Genomic DNA, 15,624 nt, shown 5'->3' with positions numbered 1-15,624 from the left:
TACCGGGGTGATGCAGCTGTTCGCGCCCCACACGGGGTTAGAGGTGCTGCTCGCGGCTCGCCTTGCACGGCACACGATTGAGCTCAGTTGGAATCTGTGGTCGTTTTTTTTTCCTTCGTCCCCTCACGCAGCTTGATTTTTAGAACTCGTTTCGTTTCGTGCTGAGGCGAGCTCCAACGGCTCACCGTAAGCCGCCCCCCACCCTACGTAGGGGGGGCTTTGGGGGGAGCGAGCACTCCAACGGCTCCCCCCACAGCTCCCCCTACGCAGGGGGAGAGATGAATCTCCCCCCACGTATGGGGGGAGTTTCAACTCCCCCTATATCTCTAATCACACCGTTTCTTCGCGATATTAATCCCGTTTGAGCCCCGTAACACGATGATACTGTGTACTATGGCAGTACAAATACTGTATGATTTTTTTTAAAATTCAAAAATGTTAATTAAATAGTTAGTTAATGAGTGATAGTATATAGGGGGAATAGATATGGAGGGAATGGTTGGAGAGAAGGAGTTATAGGGGGAGGAATTTTTTGGAGGGAGGTAGTAAAATATAGTAAATAGTACGTTTGGGGGGAGTTGGATGGGGGGAATGGTTGGAGAAAGCCTGAGGCAATTCCTTCATGCCGAGTGTTTGCCTATGTGGCCTTCTATTTAATTTTTTACATAGGTTTGGCATTGAATTTTGGAACAATTTAGTGCTTAAGTATTTTGAGAGTGCTTGTAATTTGATGATGTACTCAGCTTTGATACAATACAATTTTTCCTTAATCTCAGGAAAAAAAATACTGTGTGCCCCAAAAGTCAGCTCCCCATCCTACATGGCTATTGGCCCGCGTCATTGACGAAACACCCTCTTCTACTCGATCGGCCCACAAACAATGCTGCAACTCCACGCGGGAGGGTCGCGCGATGCTTTGATCATTAAGAGAAGAGAATATAAGTCTTTGTATAAAGCTAGAATTCTCCACTAAGTGTCACTGAAATTTTTGGATTTCAGAATGTGATTAAAATTAAAAATAAATCAACAATTTTCACATAATTTTAAAATTTTGCCAACATTTATTTTTCTTTACAGGGAATTTAGTATAAAAAATAATTGGTTGTCTTCTAAATTAAATGAGGTTGTTTTGTTTGTGTTGCATTCATGCTGAAATGCATTGTTTTATTATTTGTTGTTCAGTTTGAATTTTAATTCTATGAATTTAAATTTAGATTGAATTTGTTTGGCTCTATTTCAGAAAATGCAAAACCTTTTCTTTTTCCCTATCCCTTTTTAGCCCAGCCCACTCTCTCTCCCTCTTTTTCTTTTTCTTTTCCCGCGGCCCGAAACCCCACCGCCGGCCCAGCTTCTCCCGGCCCAGCCCGCATCCCCGCCTCCCCTCTCACACGATCGCCGCTAGGTGGACCCCGCCTGTCGGGGGCGTCCCCTTCCCGTGGACGGCTCAGACTCGAGCCAGAATTCGGCCGGGGCACGCCTCCCCGCGCGCCAGGGCCCACACGCCGAGGCACTTGGCTGCCCCTATATATAGCGCTGCCCTCTTGCCTTGCCCCGCATAGACCGCAGCTGCCGCCTCGCCGCGCAAACCCTATCCCTAGCCGCGCGCCGCCATTGTTGAGCTCGGAGCTCAGCTGCCGCTCGCGTTCCGCTGCTCCACCGTTTCCCCGTCGTTCTAGAGCCGCCCCGAAGCTTCGCGTCAAGGTAGAGAAGCTCGCCGACCCCTTCTCTCTCTATCTCGTTTCCTCGCGTGCACGTTAGCTCGCCGAAGCTCCGCGTCACCGCTCCGCCACCGCGCTTGCCTTCCGCCGCCACTGCGCCCCGCGCAGGCCCCGCCAATGAGTTCGCCGCATCGCGCACTCGCTCCCCGAACCAAATCCGAGCCGAATCCAAGCCCAGACGGTCGTTTTCGGCCTACACCGGCGACCCCGCCGCCGCCCATCGCCGCGAAAACCATCGCCGGCGTCACAGCGCCGCCGTCCGCTCGCCCCGATCGACCTGAGCCGATCGATCGCAATTCGACGGTCCGGATCAGATCTGACCGGAGTCAACTCAGCCCTATACCGGTCAACCCTAGGTTGTTTTTCAAAATAGCCCCTCTGTTTTCTGAAATCAACCCGCAGTCTTTGCTAGTTTAAAAATATTTACAAACCAGTCCTTTTGTTTCTGTTTTAACCCCTGGACTTTTCAAAAATCGAACCCGCCATCCTTAGCCTGTAGTTTTTCCAGCTAGCCCCTGAAGTTTAGATTTAATCACGTTTTAACCTCAGTTTCATCACCCAGAGCCTCTGTTCTTTCCAAAACTCTTACAAATAAGCCCCTAAAACCCTGTTTTAGCTCCATTTTCCGTGTTTCTTGCGCTCTCGTAACCCTATGCTTTAGTACGCTCTTTTAAAGTCTTTTTTTGTTTTAGTGTATTGTTCTTAGATCTACTTTGTTTGCTTTTTATGATTGCTCGTTGATTGCTTCGAGTAAAAGGATCGCCGTTCGAGGATTGAAGATCAAGTTTTCCAAGTGAGCAAGAGCTGAAGAGCAGTAAGAGTAGCTTTTTGTTGGAGAAAGACAAGTGACCCTAACCATACTTCTATCTATGCTTATTTATGAGAATTATATGATTTAGTTGGAACATGAAGAACCACCATACTACATGGCTCTGGTCTTGGCTAAGTAATTAGATGAACTATATATTGTGTTGGGGTGGTTTGTTTGGTGGTTATGAGTTTGTGTGGTGAAGCGGGAGAAGGAAGTTGCGTCTTCTGAGATACCGCAAAAGTAGGGATCAACACATACATATAAGGATTCATTGGAAAGGCCTCGTAGCGTTCCTATGCAATTACACCTCGGAAGTGTGGTATTGTGCTTGATCAGCACATGCGTGGTTGGGTTCAAAGTTCTTAGGAACTTTTATGCGAATTGTGGTGAAAGTGTACAACTTCTGCAGAGTGTAAAACTGATATATCAGCCGTGCTCACGGTCAAGAACGGATTGGACCATCACATGATTAATTAAACTTAAAGATGAATTTAAATCATATTCTGGTTATTTCTTGTGGCCTTGTTGAGTACCAACTATAAGTGTACTCACCCTTGCTTACTGCTGCTCAGAAGAAAAAAAGGTGTATAAAGTTTCTTGAAGATGTTGCTGAGTTCTAGGCGTACGCAACCCCTAGTCGATTGCCTGTGAAGTTTGGAGTCTTCGTTTCCAGGATAAGCTGTATAACTCTGATAATCTTTTGTTTGCTGTATTTTCTCTTTTTCGTGATACTGTTACTGATTATTCACTCATAATGTCTCTATATGTATGAATTTTAATCCTTGCATACGTATAGTTATGTATTCGGTTTTGTCCTTAAAACCGAGTGTGACAGAAGTGGTATCAGAGCTGTATCGACTGTAGGACGTAAGCCTAGGTTGCAATGGTCATTTCATAAGATTTCTTTTGGTATAAAAATTTATTTCTTGCTTATTCTTTGACACCCTCCATTGAATATTTTCTCTCCTTAACCATTTTTTCCTTTCTCAATCAGCCTTGACCATTCGCCTTTACCACCTGACCCTCTTTTATTTTGTACTTTCTTATTTGCAAATGTAAAATCCTCGATCTTGTATATTGACTTACTCTCTCCTTGAAAACTTTCTTTATTTATATTTGACCCTTGGTTAATCAACCTTTTTCCTAATTCTCGACACCCTCTCCTTTTCTTTCCAAATAAATGTTGCTTTGGATTCGTCCCTCTCTTTGATTCCAAAGTATCCCTTCTGATTCAAAAAAAAATTAGATTATTTGTGTCATCCTAATGCCTGTCCAAGCCATCTCAAGAATGGAGCTACTAGTTCATCTTGAGGAGCCAAGTCGAAGCAATTGGAATCATACCACTTGCTCACATTCATGCTCAAGTTGGATGAAGGATTCAGAACACCACCAAAGACTCAAGCCCGAGCAAGGTTATGACACTCTCACTACCACTACAATCACAAAGGTGGAGTCAACGACGGACAAGTTGAAGGAGACACGTGTCATCAATGATGAAGATGGAAGAAATAACAATGCTTAGCAACGTTTAGCATCGTTTCTTGACTATGTTGACTGGTGAAATTTGGTGTCTGCATGATGATGCTTGACTTTATGACCTTGTCTATGTTGACATAAAAATCAACACACTGGAATCCGAGGGCAAGTGTTCGCCAAGCACGGAAAAGTCAACCATGCATGCCAGTCAATTTGACTTGAAATTGACAAGGGAGAAAACAAAGTCAAATTCGAGAGCATATCGGCTGGGATTCCGAATATCTCTCAGATGGGCGTATCGGCAAGCTTTGCTGATACTATGGACGACAAAAAGATATTAAATGCAAGCGCATAGTAAACGAGCGTATCGGCAGGATCAGCCGATACACTAAACGACAAAACCGGCTTTGAGCAGCCGATCGTGTATGTATGACAAGATCTAAGTTACGAATGTGTAACTCAGATGATGTGAAGCAAAAAACAGATCTAAATCGGCTCTTGAGATAACAAAAGTGTTACTCCAAAACTTAAAGCCGATCTAGTATGTTTTTCGATGTGATAATGGCCAAGAAGCATAGGAAAACCTACAAATCTAGCCGATATCGATAATTGGTGAATAAATCTAGACGAGACGACATTGATGCGCCCGGAAGTCAAAGCCTAGATAAACTCGATAACTTTTGAATAGATTTGAACGAAGTCACAGCGATGCGCCCGGTAGCTAAAGCTCAAATATACTCGGAAAAACAAAAACTCACCAGCAAATCAAGTCGCTCGAATGTGAGGCGTCCTTAATCAACTTGAAAGAACTCGTCGAAAAAAAGAAAAGAAACGGCAAAGTCGCCGAAAAAGTGCAAAGGAATTGTAAATTTTGTTGTATTGGATGTGTATCAAGTTTTTCTGGTCCCTTACAACTGATATATATAGCCTAGCGCTATCAAGTTCTAGCCAATTACGGCAAACATTATTTGACCCTAAAGAAAAGAGTATCTAAAAGATAAACTACTTAAAATATTACAACCCAATCATCAAGATTCTCGTAGAGTCCAGATCCTCTTCTCCTTCCTTGACTTCATCGGCAACTCCCCATCGGCCGAGCACCAGAGCAGACTAATCAGCATCTTCACAGAATATTCTCCTGGTCCATCGGACGGACTCCCATTGGCCGATTCCAACTCTGTGCATCTTTTGGTTTCTTTTGAATCGGCCACCTTTCCTTCACCGAAATCACCTTCCTTGACACATGTCAAAAAACGGTGTCAACACATGCCCCCCAGTTTCGGAGTAATAGATCTGTTGCTCCGAAATTAATGTTAATCATTACTGCCAATGTTCAAATTTATCTAAATCTCCCAATCAGACGGTGTATCGAATCCCTATTTTGCCCTTGAGCAAAGGACATAAATATCTCCGTCTTCCTTTCCGCTGGCACATTCCCTATAGCACCTCCACCTTCTCTCTTGCTCGAGAACACATCTGTTCTGCCGCCGCCATCGCAGCTCCCTAGGGTTTCGAAGATCCAAATCTAAGGACCATCCCCTCCAGCAATGGCGTCCATCTCCGAGATTCCAGAGGTACGTCTCCTTTCTTCATCCGTAGCATTTGTTTTTCATTCCCCTGCCGATCCCTTCAGTCGTGTTCCTCATTTCCGCCTTTCAGAATCTGAGGGGTAACATGATTATTCTGCTAGAAAATCAATCTAGCATGGTCTGCTTAGGTCCTATGGGAAATCCAGACCCAACTAGTATAATCAACATGGAAACCAGCAGGATCCCCCTTAAGTCCTCCAATATGAACGTAGATTGGACTCCAGCCTTCAGATCTTGGCCGAGCGTTACTCCCGGATGGAGAAATTGGTTCCGCAGAATAGCCAATTCCCAAAGGACCATCTGGGAACAATACGATATCAGCCAATGCCTGAACCTACCTTATCGGAGATGATTAGGAACGAGCCGATGCTCATATCAGCTTCTTACTTCTGGTACGATGCGCTTAATGCATTCATGTTCAACCATGGACCCATGACACCGACTCTAATGGATGTCGTAATGCTTACCGGCCTGAATATCCATGTTTCCGATCGACCTTTCCATCTGCTAGAAAAAGCTTCTTTCAAGATCGAAACAAAGAACATCGGCGGATGGAAAGGATATATCAGTAAGAACATGAAAACTAGATCTGTATCTGCCAGAGAACATGATGCATTCCTTAATATGTGGCTTGAGAAATTTATTTTCTGCGGTAAAACCGTTGGCCGAACAAACAATAATCTCAAGTTGGTAGAAAATCTGGCTACTGGCAACCCTGTCCCTCTCGGCAAACATCTTCTGGGGTCAGTTTACCATCTGCTTCATCAAGTATCATCCAGACTCAGAAAGAACCAGCCGATCACCAACTTGGGAGGCCCCTGGTGGTTTATTCAGTTGTGGCTGCACATGTACATGCACAAAACTATGACAGTCTAATTGTCAGAGATAGAATTCCCATCAGAAAACTTCTCTGAAGAAGAAGAAACCGTCACTCGCCGATGCACATCATTCGGTGAAGTGGCTATTATGATTGTCAATAATCCCAAGACCCTTGGCATTACTGACTTTTTCAAGTCCTTCTACAATGGGTTTCCAGAAATCTCTACTATCTGGTTTGCATATCAGGATGAAAAAGTCATTTACGAGAATCCCTTCAAATTCCAGTCTGATTCTTGGAAGACTGACGAAGAAGCCACAAAGATAATGAAAGAGATAATTTTTCCAAGAATTCTGCCAATCAATTTCACAGCTGGCAAAGATACCCCTAGCTATGAGTTTTATAATCCATCAATGGCAGCCAGACAATTGGGATTTGTCCAAGTGCCCCCTTTTCTCTTCTTCACTGGCAAAGTTCTGTTTAGAGGAGCCCTTGACAACGCCCTCTCTTATGATCGAATGAAAAACCTGGAGCCTGATGTGAACATGATACTTCTAGCCGATTGGCAGACTGCACCTTTTGCCACCACCCCTTTCATCCAATGGTGGTCTGAATGGCAAGAGCATATTTTCTGCAAATCGGCCAACTTATACTGCATCGCTCTAGACAACAATTATCAATCAGGCGAGAATGAGGTACAAGCAAAATCAACCCCCACAATGTCTCTTAGCACTTCTTGCTCGCAGCCTTTTAACTTCTACTCTTTGCAGAATGATGATCGGAATCCTCCAACAATCAGCAGGAGTGGGCAGCCGATCAACTACGCCCTGCCAGCCGATAAGCCAAACATCGGCTATGGTGCCCCGACTCTGACAGATGTGGCCACTGGGAGAAAACGCAAGGTATCTTACACTAAGGTAACAACTCGTAAGAAAAAGAAATCTCCAGGCTAATCTTCAGCAGCAACAACACTTCAAACAGATGTTCCAGTCAATCTTCCTTCTTCTTCAGAAGGTAAGAAAACTTGAATCCTTTATGACTCCACTTTATCTGAATGCTGATCATATTTTCGTCTCACAATCAAGATAACCCTGAACACCAATCTGAAGAAGAAGACAATCCTCAGAAAACACCTCCTCCTCCATCAATCATCATTCAGGTATGATTCTGTTTACTCAGTAAGTATCTAAATCTTTTCATGATTCTGAGTCTGGTATTATTTCCTTTTGGTTTCATCAGATACAGCATTCGCCTCCAACTCCCAGGAAATCCAGGGCGGACTCTCCATTGATACAGGTATGATTTCAGAACTCGCTCACGAACATATTCTGTATATTTCTGACAATCATCCTTCAGCTTGCCGACCATGCACTATATGAATTACTTGGCCAGCTAAACACTACAATCCCGAGCTCTTCATCGCAAACCCTCATCCCTGCTGGTTCTAATCTAGAAGAAATACGCCTGAAGCAGGTAAACAACTATTCTTTCTGTTGGCCGATTCCATTACTCTTTTGTTTCCATCAGCCATCTTAACTTTATCTTCTTTTCAGGCACAGGAGTCTCCGGACAACAGTTTATTCTCCTTCCAAATTGGACCTATTTCTCAGGAAGAAGGAGAAGAAACATCATCGGCCGATTCCATTGTACTATCGGATGAAATCAAGGCCAAACTCCAAGAATTCCTCCAGTTTCTGAATCAAGACATCGGTCAACTGATTAAGAATGCATAGCCAATCCGAGCCATCTTGGAAGAACTGGAGGGTAAGCTTCCAGAACCGATAGAAGAGGTATTAATTCCTGCAGCCTTTATCGAGAGTCATCGTGCAGAATTCAACAAGGCCTAGAAACAACTCGCTGATCGTCTTCAGCAGAAAGAAATCATCAAGCAAAGGGATAATTTCAAAGCTTTAGCAGAATCGGCCATTGGTGAGATCAAATATCTGAATGATACCCTGGCCAACATTATGAGAAATAAGGCAGCATTGGAAGCTAAATGGGATCGTCTTCTGCAAGCACTCAATCAGGTAAATCAAGCAATAAATACTGCAGATCAGGATCTCTCCCAAATCCCACCGGCCATTGCCAAACTCGAGGAAGATAAGCAAAAGCATGCTCGTCAAACATATCAACTTCACAAGAGTTTGCGGCCGATTTCTGTCTCATCAGTAGATAACAACCAAGTAATTGAAAATATTGATCAAATCCGCCTGTGCGCGATAAAAGTAATCCGGGAAGCTCTAGGATTATGGTAAAAACATCTCGTGTAATCTTCAGAATCGGCAGGCAACTTAATCTTGACCCAGAAACTTGTCTTTATGATTTATTGCTCTAAGGGTGACTCATATCGTGTCGGCTATGTTACAACCGATGTATCTGACTTGCAAATCGGCTTTCACATATATTTTGCACTAAAGGCAATACTTTCTAGTATTGGCTATAACTTACAAAATCCGGCCGATACTACAATCGGCCATACCCCTCCTTGATCAAGATTCATCCGAAGAATCTCCTGACTTCACCGATGTGACTTCATAATCAACCATCCGAAAGAAATCCTTCTCCCATGCTTGACCAAAAAGACAATTCATCTGATCATAACTCACTATATGGGCTTCAGCCGATGCCACGCTGAATGACGAATCGGCCAATACTATCTCAACAGTATCGTCAACCCACTGAATCAAACATTGATGCATAGTAGATGGAATGCAACAATTGGCATGTATCCACTCCCGACCCAACAGCAAACTATATGAACCTTTGCCATTAATAACGAAGAAAGTAGTGGAAAGGGTCTTACTGCCAATTGTGAGATCGATGAATAATGCCCCTAAAGCAGGAGATACGACTCCTTCGAAATCCTTGAGCATCATATCAATCTTCATCAGATCATCCTGATTCTTCCCAAGCTTGCGTAGCATAACATAGGGCATTATATTCACGGCTGCACCTCCATCAACCAACATCTTCGTAACAGATTTGCCATCAACGAATCCTTTCAGGAACAGTGCCTTAAGATGCTGCCTCTTATCATCTTCTGGCTTCTCAAATGTTGATGGCAATGGTTCCAAATTCAACTGTGCCATGGCTTCCTTTAATTCTGGTTCATGATCTTCAACACCTGGTGCCATAAACTCTTTCGGCATTATGAAAACCATATTAATTGGCACAGCCGATGATCCAGAATCTTGATCACTATCGGCCCTGGGCTTAGCACGCCAAACTTGTGACCTGATCCCTTTCTTGTGCAGAATCTATTCTCGCTCTTCTTCAATGATCTCCAGCTGGCGTAACCTCTGAACATGTCGCTTATGAGACCTGGTCAAACCCCTTGGGCACCATTGAGATTGATCCGTGTGATCGGGCTCACGTTCTGGATCTCTTCGCATCGGCTGATCATCTTGCACTCTATCATCGGCCACCTGTTCTAGCCGATCGTGTACAGGCACTCTTCTCCCAGCAGGATCACGCAGCATTGTCCTGCCCCCCCAGTCGATCATGCACCGATACCCTTTTTCCCAGCCGGTCATGCACAGGAGTGCGCTCACGCCGATAGGGCTCATGACGTGACCTTTCATATGATTGGCTGCCTTGAGCATTGCATTCAGGACAACCATATGCCGATGGCAATGTCAACCCTTCTTCCTAGCAGTAGACAAAGAAAGGACACCTCCAATGATCTTGCTCGCGTCGCTCCTCTTCTTCTCTATGCTGCCGCCTTTCACGATCACGCTGAAACTTGTTCAACAGCATTTGAGACACTACACGTCTACGTGGTGCCGATGAACATTCAGCATCCTTCATCGGACCCTTTCCTTTGACATTATCGGTCGCTATCTGCGCTTTAGGATTAACAGCTCCATATTTCTTGGCCGATGATGACGTCAGAATCTTGGCTTGAGGAGAACCTTCATCTCTGGCCACATCAACCATTTTTGTAGCGAAAGGATGTCTGTCAATCTTCATCATCTTCTTGGGAGCCTCAAATTTCAATCTCCCTTGTTCGAAACCATATGAACCTACTGTCGGAAGACCTTGCACTCATTCGTATCATGCGACGTGGTGTTGTGCCACTTGCAGTACTTTATATTTTTGAGCTCGTCCTCCGATGGAATTTTGTGATATGGCTTCAACTTGATCAACCCTTCCGACAATAACAAGTCAAAGATCTTGTCGGCTTTGGTGATGTCAAACCCATACGACTCAGGCTCTTTCTTCCGAAACAGACACATCACTGGCTTTTTGCTGTTATGTATCCATTCAGCCGATGCAACCATTTCTTGCTCTTCTTCAGATTCATCATTGGTAGAATACTCCATATAGTTGATCTTCTTCTGAAAAGGCTTCTTGGACTCATAGGATCGAGTCTCTCCTGTCATCCGACTCGCGATCTGGCTAATGCTTTCAAATTTCTGCGATGCATATTTATCTTTAATGTGTGGCAAGAGCCCATTGAATACTGCATCGGCCAACTGCTGATCGGACAGAACCAAACTATAACATCGATTCTTGACATCTCTGAACCTTTGGATAAAAGCAGCAACCGATTCATCGTTTCTTTGTCTTAAGCCGGTCAAATCAGTCAACTTTAACTCAGTAATCCCAGAGAAAAAGAACTGATGAAATTGTCTCTCTAGATCGGCCCAATATAATATGGAATTTGTCGGCAAAGTGGTGAACCAAGCAAAGGCTGATTCAGACAAAGACAAGGAGAACAAACAGACTCTGAGTGCATCCTGGTTGCCCGCTTCTCCCAACTGTAGAAGGAACCTATTAATATGTTCCATCGTAGAAACTTCTCCCTGCCCTGAAAACTTTGTGAAATCAGGCATCTTGTACTTGTGGGGGAGAGAAATCTGATTGTAAGCCGGAGGATAGGGAGTCTTGTACATAACGGATTGTTGCTTTGGCCTCATCACTTCAGCTATCTTTGTGCTCCAATCAACTTGCGGCTCAACTATTGGCATTTGCTGAGGGGAAACCGTGCTCGCTGCATTGGTCATCATCGCAAGTTGCTGAGCTACATAGTTCATCGGCCATCCAGCTGATTGCATCTGTTGTGCTTGCTGAGCTATCCGATTAGATGTTTGCTGAGTCATCGTCGGCTGTGAAGCTGATGGGTTGGCCGATTGTTGACCAGCAATATCCATATATGGCACATTGACATACCGTATCTGTCCAGTTGCTTGATTATGGAATACCCAGTTGATTCCCTTCTGATGTGGAGATTGCGACAATAACACTTCTGAAGGAGACTGGGGTTGAAGCAGGATAGCAAGACGCTGCTGCGGGGTCATCGGCGATGGCATTGATGCATTAACTTGTGCCATCTGTTGTAGACTCTATGTGCCTTGTGCATTCAGCTGTGTTGCCGATGCATCCTGCTGTGCACCCATCGGCTGAACAGCCGATGGATCAGGCTGAGAGGCTATCGGCTGAGAAGCCGACGCATTAAACTGCATCTTGGGTGGCGTAGAAAAGAAATCCGGATGCATACCATACCCAGTAGCAGGATTCCATCCTTTAGGAAATACAAATGCAGATCCATCTTGCACAGTTGTAGCAATCGGTGGTGTGGTTGAGTAAATAGGATCTGCTGTACCCGCCGATGCTGCAGTAGTCATTTGGGGTGGAGTTTGATTGTTGCTTGTTCCTGCCTGGCTATTTTGAGCCGATAGGGCTGCTGTCATAGACACCTCCAAGGGAGTATATCGCATCTGATCTGGTTGTATATAGCAAGGACCCATGCACCCTAGTAATGTGCCTTCAGCAAAAGTCTTGACCACTGCATTGTGCACCGTGTTGCCCATGACTATTGCATTCTTGATGAAGGCTTGTGCCATAGCTTGGCCAACTACGTCTATCATCTTGCTTTCACATTGAGCCTCTGTCAATGGCTGGAAAGATGGAAGATTAAACTTCTTGATCACCTCACCAGATCTGTTGACGCTGTACGACTTGAGGCATTCACGTTTGAATTTCTCCACCAGCTCTTCATATTCCTTGTTTTGTTCTTCTTTGAGCTTATCTTCAGGAACATGAATCTGGTTCTCTTTACTAACCATAGACTTATCAGCAATGTCCACCATGTTGAAGCTTTCTGTCCCACCGGGCGTGCCAAAAGATGTGTTGATGTAAAAATCAACACACTGGAATCCGAGGGCAAGTGTTCGCCAAGCACGGAAAAGTCAACCAAGCATGCCAGTCAATTTGACCTGAAATTGACAAGGGAGAAAACAAAGTCAAATTCGAGAGCGTATGGGCTGGGATTCCGAATATCTCTCAGATGGGCATATCGGCAAGCTTTGCCGATACTATGGACGACAAAAAGATATTATATGCAAGCGCGTAGTAAACGAGCGTATTGGCAGGATCAGCCGATACACTAAACGACAAAACCGGCTTTGAGCAGCCGATCGTGTATGTATGACAAGATCTAAGTTACGAATGTGTAACTCAGATGATGTGAAGCAAAAAACAGATCTAAACCGGCTCTTGAGATAACAAAAGTGTTACTCCAAAACCTAAAGCTGATCTAGTATGTTTTTAGATGTGATAATGGCCAAAAAGCATAGGAAAACCTACAAATCTAGCCGATATCGATAATTGGTGAATAAATCTAGACGAGACGACAGCGATGCGCCCGGAAGTCAAAGCCTAGATAAACTCGATAACTTTTGAATAGATTTGAATGAAGCCACAGCAATGTGCCCGGTAGCTAAAGCTCAAATATAATCGGTAAAACAAAAACTCACCAGCAAATCAAGTCGCTTGAATGTGAGGCGTCCTTGATCAACTTGAAAGAAACTCGTCGAAAAAAGAAAAGAAAAGGCGAAGTCACCGAAAAAGTGTAAAGGAATTGTAAATTTTGTTGTATTGGATGTGTATCAAGTTTTTCCGGTCCCTTACAACTGATATATATAGCCTAGCGCTATCAAGTCCTAGCCGATTACGGCAAACAGTACTTGACCCTAAAGAAAAGACTATCTAAAATATAAACTACTTAAAATATTACAACCGAATCATCAAGATTCTCGTAGAGTCCAGATCCTCTTCTTCTTCCTTGACTTCATCGGCAACTCTCCATCGGCCGAGCACCAGAGCGGACTAATCAGCATCTTCGCAGAATATTCCTTGACACGTGTCAAAAAACAGTGTCAACAGTCTGATTTTCTTCTTTGTAATGATTGTTGGTGTATTGTAGGTCTTCTACCTACAATAACATCAGTTGCTTAGATGAAATCTTTCACACCTTACCCTCCTTGTTATCCTCTGTCTTTCTACCTAGTCCTTTAGAGGACCTCAAGAAGTAAGTTCAAGGCAACACTGACAGCAATAGTAGAAACCTCCAAGCATCTACAATGATCGACAATTGAAAGAAGCTGAAGACAAGAATGCTCTCTTTTCCTTTTTGCTACTCTCATGTCTTTCTCCTCTCCACCTTGATTTATTTAGCAATCACGATCACTAAGAGTTGGTGAAGAGGGTATCATGGATTTTGCCTTGTTATTCAATCTTTCATATTCATTCTCTCTACTAACTTTATCCCTACCACCCAAGCAGATGGTGAGTCCCAGCAGAAAGGAGAAAGAAGACCTCAACATCCCAGCACAAACTCAGGGACTACAAGCAATGGTTTTAATCATGTTCAATACTCGACAGCATGTTGCAGAGTAAGCCTCATTCCTTAGGGACGACAACCCTGTTAGCAGTACCAACCATCAAATCCCAGCTAATCTGCCATCGTTTGATAAAAGAGAAGCTATTAGCTATGCAAGCTCGTGTCTTACAAGGAAGGTTGCAGTCTAATATAGTATCACCTCATAGCATGGAGTTTAGCAAAGCAGAAATTCCTACCGGACCAGTCAAGAGGCAAGTTGCTGAAGCATGGAACAATGAAAGGCGTAAGAGAAACTATGAAGCACCAAAGCCACTCCAAAAAGAACAACATGAGATTAGTAACACTCCAGGAACATGTTAATGATGTGAGCATTATGGCAGTCTGTGTCTCCAAGAGGATAGCTTAATGACTGTGGAGACAAGACAACATTATCATTTAGATATCAAGAGGAAGTTATCCACCCAAGATTCAGTACTAGAAGGAGCCTCCCAAGATGAAGATAGTACTCGGATTATAAACCTCGAGGATTGGAGTGTCTCTTTCAAAGAGTTTCAGCCCAAAAGAAGCAAGCAGCCTAAGAAACAAATTAGTAAAGCAAGCCAAGAGAAGGTGGAGTTACCACAACCATTGGCAGATAGAAGTGTTCAACCCAGTTCCAACTAACTACAGCCTGAAGTGGTTCAACCTCCATATGACAACTCTATCAAGAAGAATCCTGACGCAAAAGCCATTCCACCAAGAGTGGAGATGGAGCTGAAAGAAAGTCGGGATGGACGTGTTAAAAGAGTAGTGTGCTTTAGATGTGGTGAAAAAGGCCACTATGCTAATAGATGTTCCACAAAGCGAGGAAGTCATGATGGATTTGCTAAAAGAGTGTGTTTTAGATGTGGTGAAGAAGGCCACTATGCCAATGGATGTCCATCAAAGCGTGAGGACTAGGTCTCATGATCTTGGATTATATTGCCTCAAGTGCGGAGAAGACAGGCATCTTGCCCATTGGTGTGAAAAAGAGGATGATGACCAGCCTCATAACCAAATTTTCCGATAGCCCTGCACTTGGTTAGATGTCATTAGTTGGCCCCTTGTCAGGATGGATGATCAGAATATCTCAGCCAGATAAGAATTCCATCAATCTCCGATACCCAAATCTCATGTCTTATCAAGCCACTAAGATACTAAAGCAAGAAAAGCAGGTTTCCACAATACAATGCACGCCTGAGGATGTTTGGGAAGATCTGAACTTTATGGTTTGTTTTTCTTCGTCACTTTACTTGAAGGTTAAGAAATGTGCATAAGGAAAGGGGATGCAAGACACTCAAGCCGAAGAGAAGCAATCAAGCTCTATTCAAATCACTTTATCAATGTACGAAGGATCTTCTAGGAAAGATGGGCCAACGAAGCCGAGGAATGAATAGATAGTTAAAAATGGAAAGTTGATGTGTTTGTTGTGAATTGTGGAAAACAAAGGAGTGTATTTGAGGAGATATTGTAAGAAGGAATAACCGGAAAGAAAGTTAATATGTGTTGGATACTACCCATCTAAATCTTTATCTCTTGCCAGCCTTATGAATCTCCGGACGAGATTCCTT

General features: G+C 43.8%; 1 protein-coding gene across 1 annotated transcript in view; it reads left to right on the top strand.

Moving 5' to 3' along the window:
- The window catches only part of LOC120707103 (callose synthase 7-like), a 52,274-nt gene that overhangs the window by 5,574 nt on the left and 31,076 nt on the right, over positions 1–15,624 (top strand). The gene's annotated exons all lie outside the window — the stretch shown is intronic.

Source organism: Panicum virgatum, chromosome 5K, assembly GCF_016808335.1.
Source record: "Panicum virgatum strain AP13 chromosome 5K, P.virgatum_v5, whole genome shotgun sequence".
NCBI classification, from domain to species: Eukaryota; Viridiplantae; Streptophyta; class Magnoliopsida; order Poales; family Poaceae; genus Panicum; species Panicum virgatum.
This window is presented reverse-complemented; position numbering and strand designations above follow the sequence as displayed.